We start from the raw sequence: 8,122 nt of genomic DNA, 5'->3' as shown, positions 1-8,122 counted from the left end.
GGAACAACAGATAGTCCCCCCCAAAAAATCTAAAAGAAGTTTGTTCTGAAGTGTCTGTCCTATATCTGAGAGATCAGGAAACATTATATATATATATATATTTTTTTAAAAACAACTATTTAACCCCTTATTTTTGGCACTAATCAGTCGCCATATATACTGTAATTCCATTCATTTTTTCAACTGGTACCAGGGACCTTCAGACAAGTCTTGTGAGGCCTGTTGGCGTCCTAGAGCAAAACAACCGACATGTACGTGTTCGTGAGAGTCTCACCTTTCTACATAGGGGACATATTAGTGTTGTGGCTCAAACTGTTCGGACACTACAGACAGAAGTTGGCAGATGGGCTGTACCGACTTCAGACGAGTCCCAAGACGGAGAACGCCATCGTGTTCGTGAGAGTCTCATCTTTCCATAGAGGGGTCATAATAGTGTGTCGGCCAAGACGTTCGGACGTTACAGACTATTTTGTAAGAAGACCAATTTCCGGGACGTCTCATGGTCTGACAAACACCTCTCTAGCTCTGTCACCTTTCACCGCAGATGCGGAAGTGAGACACCAGCGGATGCGGTGGATTGAGACGCATCCCAATGCAAAAAAACAGATATCTCTAAATATAGCTTAACATCTCTTAAACGGACAGATTTTTATGGGGATTTTAGTATTATGCTAATTAGATTTCTGCGGGGGCGCGGACATCGACCTTAGGGGTTTAAACAAAAATAAAACATGATGTTTGTCATAGACAGACAAGATTAATATGAGATGAAAGGCGAGTTCCTAACAGGTTCAGGAAGCAAAGCTAAAGCTCTGTGAGACGTTCACAGCGATGGGGGCAGACGTTTTGATCAAGAGAGCCCTTTAGAAAATATGCACTTTTTCTCTAACACTAAACATAAAAATATGTTTTTAAAAGTTATAAAGAAGGTGAAATCTTATAGTTAGTCCTTTTATAATTTGATTATGCTATATTTAGAAAGCATATAATGATTCTTATGGGGATTTGTAATTATGCTAATTACATTTCCACTGGAGCGTGGACATCGACTCTAGGGGGTTAAAAGGTGATTTTGCGTTTTTAGCCAACATTCAAGTTTCAAGTTTTTATTGTCACGTGCAAAAGTACAGTGTTTACTACAAACGAGATCTCTGTGAACGTCGGGGAAATTTTCTTTAAAAGTCAAGTTCGGCGCTCTATTAGCGCTGTGCGGTTTGTTTGAATCCTGGCCTTTGTGTGTTGAGGAAGTAAAGTGTCCGAAAGAGAACGTACTGGAAGAACTTGAAGGCCTTGACTGTGTATCCGGTCCCAGAGAAAAGGTCCTTTAGGATGTCATCTGTTATAGATGGACTGTTGGTGGAGAGGAGTGGGGGAAACAAAAGAACAGTGTTAGACATGAGCTCTGAACAAACAGGCCCTTAACTATTCCTTCATCTGATGATACCTCTTGTGGTAGTATCCTACTGCAGACATAGAGCTGCCACATGGAGTACAATGTGGGAGTACAGCTGGAAGAGCATGCTACAGGAAGACAGCTAAAGGGGAACTTTCTTGTGACAGACATTATCATAAATGTTCGCTGTTTAAGATTTAGACGCATCCATCCCCAGAAGTAAACAGAGTAGCTAGATAGTGTTGGAGAGGGGGAGGAGGGAGGTATAGTTGGAGAGGTGGAGGAGGAGGTATAGTTGGAGAGGGGGAGGAGGAGGTATAGTTGGAGAGGGGGAGGAGGGAGGAGGAGGTATAGTTGGAGAGGTGGAGGAGGGAGGAGGAGGTATAGTTGGAGAGGTGGAGGAGGGAGGAGGGGGGTATAGTTGGAGAGGTGGAGGAGGGAGGAGGAGGTATAGTTGGAGAGGGGGAGGAGGAGGTATAGTTGGAGAGGTGGAGGAGGAGGTATAGTTGGAGAGGGGGAGGAGGAGGTATAGTTGGAGAGGTGGAGGAGGGAGGAGGGAGGAGGAGGTATAGTTGGAGAGGGGGAGGAGGGAGGAGGGAGGAGGGAGGTATAGTTGGAGAGGGGGAGGAGGGAGGAGGAGGTATAGTTGGAGAGGTGGAGGAGGGAGGAGGGAGGAGGAGGTATAGTTGGAGAGGGGGAGGAGGAGGTATAGTTGGAGAGGTGGAGGAGGGAGGTATAGTTGGAGAGGTGGAGGAGGGAGGAGGAGGTATAGTTGGAGAGGGGGAGGAGGAGGTATAGTTGGAGAGGTGGAGGAGGGAGGTATAGTTGGAGAGGGGGAGGAGGGAGGAGGGAGGAGGGAGGTATAGTTGGAGAGGTGGAGGAGGAAGTATAGTTGGAGAGGTGGAGGAGGGAGGAGGGAGGTATAGTTGGAGAGGGGGAGGAGGGAGGAGGAGGTATAGTTGGAGAGGTGGAGGAGGGAGGAGGAGGTATAGTTGGAGAGGTGGAGGAGGGAGGAGGAGGTATAGTTGGAGAGGTGGAGGTATAGTTGGAGAGGTGGAGGAGGGAGGTATAGTTGGAGAGGTGGAGGAGGGAGGTATAGTTGGAGAGGTGGAGGAGGGAGGAGGAGGTATAGTTGGAGAGGTGGAGGAGGAGGTATAGTTGGAGAGGGGGAGGAGGGAGGAGGGAGGAGGAGGTATAGTTGGAGAGGTGGAGGAGGAGGTATAGTTGGAGAGGTGGAGGAGGAGGTATAGTTGGAGAGGTGGAGGAGGAGGTATAGTTGGAGAGGTGGAGGAGGGAGGTATAGTTGGAGAGGTGGAGGAGGGAGGAGGAGGTATAGTTGGAGAGGTGGAGGAGGAGGTATAGTTGGAGAGGGGGAGGAGGAGGAGGAGGTATAGTTGGAGAGGTGGAGGTATAGTTGGAGAGGTGGAGGAGGGAGGTATAGTTGGAGAGGTGGAGGAGGAGGTATAGTTGGAGAGGTGGAGGTATAGTTGGAGAGGTGGAGGAGGGAGGTATAGTTGGAGAGGTGGAGGAGGAGGTATAGTTGGAGAGGTGGAGGTATAGTTGGAGAGGTGGAGGAGGAGGTATAGTTGGAGAGGTGGAGGAGGGAGGAGGGAGGTATAGTTGGAGAGGGGGAGGAGGGAGGAGGAGGTATAGTTGGAGAGGTGGAGGAGGAGGTATAGTTGGAGAGGTGGAGGAGGGAGGGAGGGAGGTATAGTTGGAGAGGTGGAGGAGGGAGGGAGGTATAGTTGGAGAGGTGGAGGAGGAGGTATAGTTGGAGTGTGGAGGAGGAGGTATAGTTGGAGAGGTGGAGGAGGAGGTATAGTTGGAGAGGTGGAGGAGGAGGTATAGTTGGAGAGGTGGAGGAGGGAGGAGGAGGTATAGTTGGAGAGGTGGAGGAGGAGGTATAGTTGGAGAGGTGGAGGGGAGGAGGAGGTATAGTTGGAGAGGTGGAGGAGGAGGTATAGTTGGAGAGGTGGAGGAGGGAGGAGGAGGTATAGTTGGAGAGGTGGAGGAGGAGGTATAGTTGGAGAGGTGGAGGAGGGAGGAGGAGGTATAGTTGGAGAGGTGGAGGAGGGAGGAGGAGGTATAGTTGGAGAGGTGGAGGAGGGAGGAGGAGGTATAGTTGGAGAGGTGGAGGAGGAGGTATAGTTGGAGAGGTGGAGGAGGAGGTATAGTTGGAGAGGTGGAGGAGGAGGTATAGTTGGAGAGGTGGAGGAGGGAGGAGGAGGTATAGTTGGAGAGGTGGAGGAGGAGGTATAGTTGGAGAGGTGGAGGAGGGAGGAGGAGGTATAGTTGGAGAGGTGGAGGAGGAGGTATAGTTGGAGAGGTGGAGGTATAGTTGGAGAGGTGGAGGAGGAGGTATAGTTGGAGAGGTGGAGGAGGAGGTATAGTTGGAGAGGTGGAGGTATAGTTGGAGAGGTGGAGGAGGAGGTATAGTTGGAGAGGTGGAGGAGGAGGTATAGTTGGAGAGGTGGAGGAGGGAGGTATAGTTGGAGAGGTGGAGGAGGGAGGAGGAGGTATAGTTGGAGAGGTGGAGGTATAGTTGGAGAGGTGGAGGAGGAGGTATAGTTGGAGAGGTGGAGGAGGAGGTATAGTTGGAGAGGTGGAGGAGGAGGTATAGTTGGAGAGGTGGAGGAGGGAGGAGGAGGTATAGTTGGAGAGGTGGAGGAGGAGGTATAGTTGGAGAGGTGGAGGGAGGAGGAGGTATAGTTGGAGAGGTGGAGGAGGAGGTATAGTTGGAGAGGTGGAGGTATAGTTGGAGAGGTGGAGGAGGAGGTATAGTTGGAGAGGTGGAGGAGGAGGTATAGTTGGAGAGGTGGAGGAGGGAGGAGGGAGGTATAGTTGGAGAGGTGGAGGAGGGAGGAGGAGGTATAGTTGGAGAGGTGGAGGAGGAGGTATAGTTGGAGAGGTGGAGGAGGAGGTATAGTTGGAGAGGTGGAGGAGGAGGTATAGTTGGAGAGGTGGAGGAGGAGGCATAGTTGGAGAGGTGGAGGAGGGAGGAGGAGGTATAGTTGGAGAGGTGGAGGAGGGAGGAGGGAGGTATAGTTGGAGAGGTGGAGGAGGGAGGAGGAGGTATAGTTGGAGAGGTGGAGGAGGAGGTATAGTTGGAGAGGTGGAGGAGGGAGGTATAGTTGGAGAGGTGGAGGTGGAGGAGGAGGCATAGTTGGAGAGGTGGAGGAGGGAGGAGGAGGTATAGTTGGAGAGGTGGAGGAGGAGGAGGAGGTATAGTTGGAGAGGTGGAGGAGGGAGGAGGAGGTATAGTTGGAGAGGTGGAGGAGGGAGGAGGAGGTATAGTTGGAGAGGTGGAGGAGGGAGGAGGAGGTATAGTTGGAGAGGTGGAGGAGGAGGTATAGTTGGAGAGGTGGAGGAGGAGGTATAGTTGGAGAAGTGGAGGAGGGAGGAGGGAGGTATAGTTGGAGAGGTGGAGGAGGAGGTATAGTTGGAGAAGTGGAGGAGGGAGGAGGGAGGTATAGTTGGAGAGGGGGAGGAGGGAGGTATAGTTGGAGAGGTGGAGGAGGGAGGAGGAGGTATAGTTGGAGAGGTGGAGGAGGGAGGAGGAGGTATAGTTGGAGAGGTGGAGGAGGAGGTATAGTTGGAGAGGTGGAGGAGGGAGGAGGAGGTATAGTTGGAGAGGTGGAGGAGGGAGGAGGAGGTATAGTTGGAGAGGTGGAGGAGGGAGGAGGAGTATAGTTGGAGAGGTGGAGGAGGAGGTATAGTTGGAGAGGTGGAGGAGGAGGTATAGTTGGAGAGGTGGAGGAGGGAGGAGGAGGTATAGTTGGAGAGGGGGAGGAGGAGGTATAGTTGGAGAGGGGGAGGAGGGAGGTATAGTTCGAGAGGTGGAGGAGGGAGGAGGAGGTATAGTTGGAGAGGTGGAGGAGGAAGTATAGTTCGAGAGGTGGAGGAGGAGGTATAGTTGGAGAGGTGGAGGAGGAGGTATAGTTGGAGAGGTGGAGGAGGAGGTATAGTTGGAGAGGTGGAGGAGGAGGTATAGTTGGAGAGGTGGAGGAGGAGGTATAGTTGGAGAGGTGGAGGAGGGAGGTATAGTTGGAGAGGTGGAGGAGGGAGGAGGAGGTATAGTTGGAGAGGTGGAGGAGGAGGTATAGTTGGAGAGGTGGAGGAGGGAGGAGGAGGTATAGTTGGAGAGGTGGAGAGGGAGGGAGGAGGTATAGTTGGAGAGGTGGAGGAGGGAGGAGGAGGTATAGTTGGAGAGGTGGAGGAGGAGGTATAGTTGGAGAGGTGGAGGAGGGAGGTATAGTTGGAGAGGTGGAGGAGGGAGGAGGAGGTATAGTTGGAGAGGTGGAGGAGGGAGGAGGAGGTATAGTTGGAGAGGTGGAGGAGGGAGGAGGAGGTATAGTTGGAGAGGTGGAGGAGGAGGTATAGTTGGAGAGGTGGAGGAGGGAGGTATAGTTGGAGAGGTGGAGGAGGGAGGTATAGTTGGAGAGGTGGAGGAGGAGGGAGGAGGAGGTATAGTTGGAGAGGTGGAGGAGGAGGGAGGAGGAGGTATAGTTGGAGAGGTGGAGGAGGGAGGTATAGTTGGAGAGGTGGAGGAGGAGGTATAGTTGGAGAGGTGGAGGAGGGAGGTATAGTTGGAGAGGTGGAGGAGGGAGGTATAGTTGGAGAGGTGGAGGAGGGAGGAGGAGGTATAGTTGGAGAGGTGGAGGAGGGAGGAGGAGGTATAGTTGGAGAGGTGGAGGAGGAGGTATAGTTGGAGAGGTGGAGGAGGGAGGAGGAGGTATAGTTGGAGAGGTGGAGGAGGAGGTATAGTTGGAGAGGTGGAGGAGGGAGGAGGAGGTATAGTTGGAGAGGTGGAGGAGGAGGGAGGAGGGAGGTATAGTTGGAGAGGTGGAGGAGGGAGGTATAGTTGGAGAGGTGGAGGAGGAGGTATAGTTGGAGAGGTGGGAGGAGGGAGGAGGTATAGTTGGAGAGGTGGAGGAGGAGGTATAGTTGGAGAGGTGGAGGAGGGAGGAGGAGGTATAGTTGGAGAGGTGGAGGAGGGAGGAGGGAGGTATAGTTGGAGAGGTGGAGGAGGAGGTATAGTTGGAGAGGTGGAGGAGGAGGTATAGTTGGAGAGGTGGAGGAGGGAGGAGGAGGTATAGTTGGAGAGGTGGAGGAGGAGGTATAGTTGGAGAGGTGGAGGAGGAGGCATAGTTGGAGAGGTGGAGGAGGGAGGAGGAGGTATAGTTGGAGAGGTGGAGGAGGAGGCATAGTTGGAGAGGTGGAGGAGGGAGGAGGAGGTATAGTTGGAGAGGTGGAGGAGGAGGTATAGTTGGAGAGGTGGAGGAGGAGGAGGAGGTATAGTTGGAGAGGTGGAGGAGGAGGTATAGTTGGAGAGGTGGAGGAGGGAGGAGGAGGTATAGTTGGAGAGGTGGAGGAGGGAGGAGGAGGTATAGTTGGAGAGGTGGAGGAGGGAGGAGGAGGTATAGTTGGAGAGGTGGAGGAGGAGGTATAGTTGGAGAGGTGGAGGGAGGGAGGAGGAGGTATAGTTGGAGAGGTGGAGGAGGAGGTATAGTTGGAGAGGGGAGGAGGTATAGTTGGAGAGGTGGAGGAGGAGGAGGAGGTATAGTTGGAGAGGTGGAGGAGGAGGTATAGTTGGAGAGGTGGGAGGAGGAGGTATAGTTGGAGAGGTGGAGGAGGGAGGAGGTATAGTTGGAGAGGTGGAGGAGGAGGTATAGTTGGAGAGGTGGAGGAGGGAGGAGGAGGTATAGTTGGAGAGGTGGAGGAGGAGGTATAGTTGGAGAGGTGGAGGAGGGAGGAGGAGGTATAGTTGGAGAGGGGAGGAGGAGGTATAGTTGGAGAGGTGGGAGGAGGAGGAGGTATAGTTGGAGAGGTGGAGGAGGGAGGAGGAGGTATAGTTGGAGAGGTGGAGGAGGAGGAGGAGGGTATAGTTGGAGAGGTGGAGAGGAGGATAGTTGGAGAGGTGGAGGAGGAGGTATAGTTGGAGAGGTGGAGGAGGGGGAGGAGGTATAGTTGGAGAGGTGGAGGAGGAGGTATAGTTGGAGAGGTGGAGGAGGGAGGAGGAGGTATAGTTGGAGAGGTGGAGGAGGGAGGAGGAGGTATAGTTGGAGAGGTGGAGGAGGAGGTATGTGGGAGGGGAGGAGGGGAGAGGGAGGTATAGTTGGAGAGGTGGAGGAGGAGGTATAGTTGGAGAGGTGGAGGAGGGAGGAGGGAGGTATAGTTGGAGAGGTGGAGGAGGAGGAGGAGGTATAGTTGGAGAGGTGGAGGAGGGAGGAGGAGGTATAGTTGGAGAGGTGGAGGAGGGTGGAGGAGGGAGGAGGTATAGTTGGAGAGGTGGAGGAGGGAGGAGGAGGTATAGTTGGAGAGGTGGGGAGGAGGAGGTATAGTTGGAGAGGTGGAGGAGAGGAGGTATAGAGGTGGGAGGAGGAGGAGGTATAGTTGGAGAGGTGGAGGAGGGAGGAGGAGGTATAGTTGGAGAGGTGAGGAGGAGGAGGTATAGTTGGAGAGGTGGAGGAGGGAGGAGGAGGTTAGTTGGAGAGGTGGAGGAGGGAGGAGGAGGATAGTTGGAGAGGTGGAGGAGGGAGGAGGGTATAGTTGGAGAGGTGGAGGAGGAGGAGGAGGTATTGAGTTGGAGAGGTGGAGGAGGAGAGGGGAGGAGGAGGAGTTGGAGAGGGGAGGAGGGAAGGGGTGGGAGATGGGGGAGGAGGGTGGGAGGGAGGGTGAGGTGGAGAGGGGGAGGAGGGAGGAGGAGGTGAGGGGGAGGGTGGGAGGAGG

The sequence above is a fragment of the Coregonus lavaretus genome (genome assembly GCF_964263955.1).
Source record: "Coregonus lavaretus genome assembly, contig: HAP1_SCAFFOLD_340, whole genome shotgun sequence".
Lineage (NCBI taxonomy): Eukaryota > Metazoa > Chordata > Actinopteri > Salmoniformes > Salmonidae > Coregonus > Coregonus lavaretus.
This window is presented reverse-complemented; position numbering follows the sequence as displayed.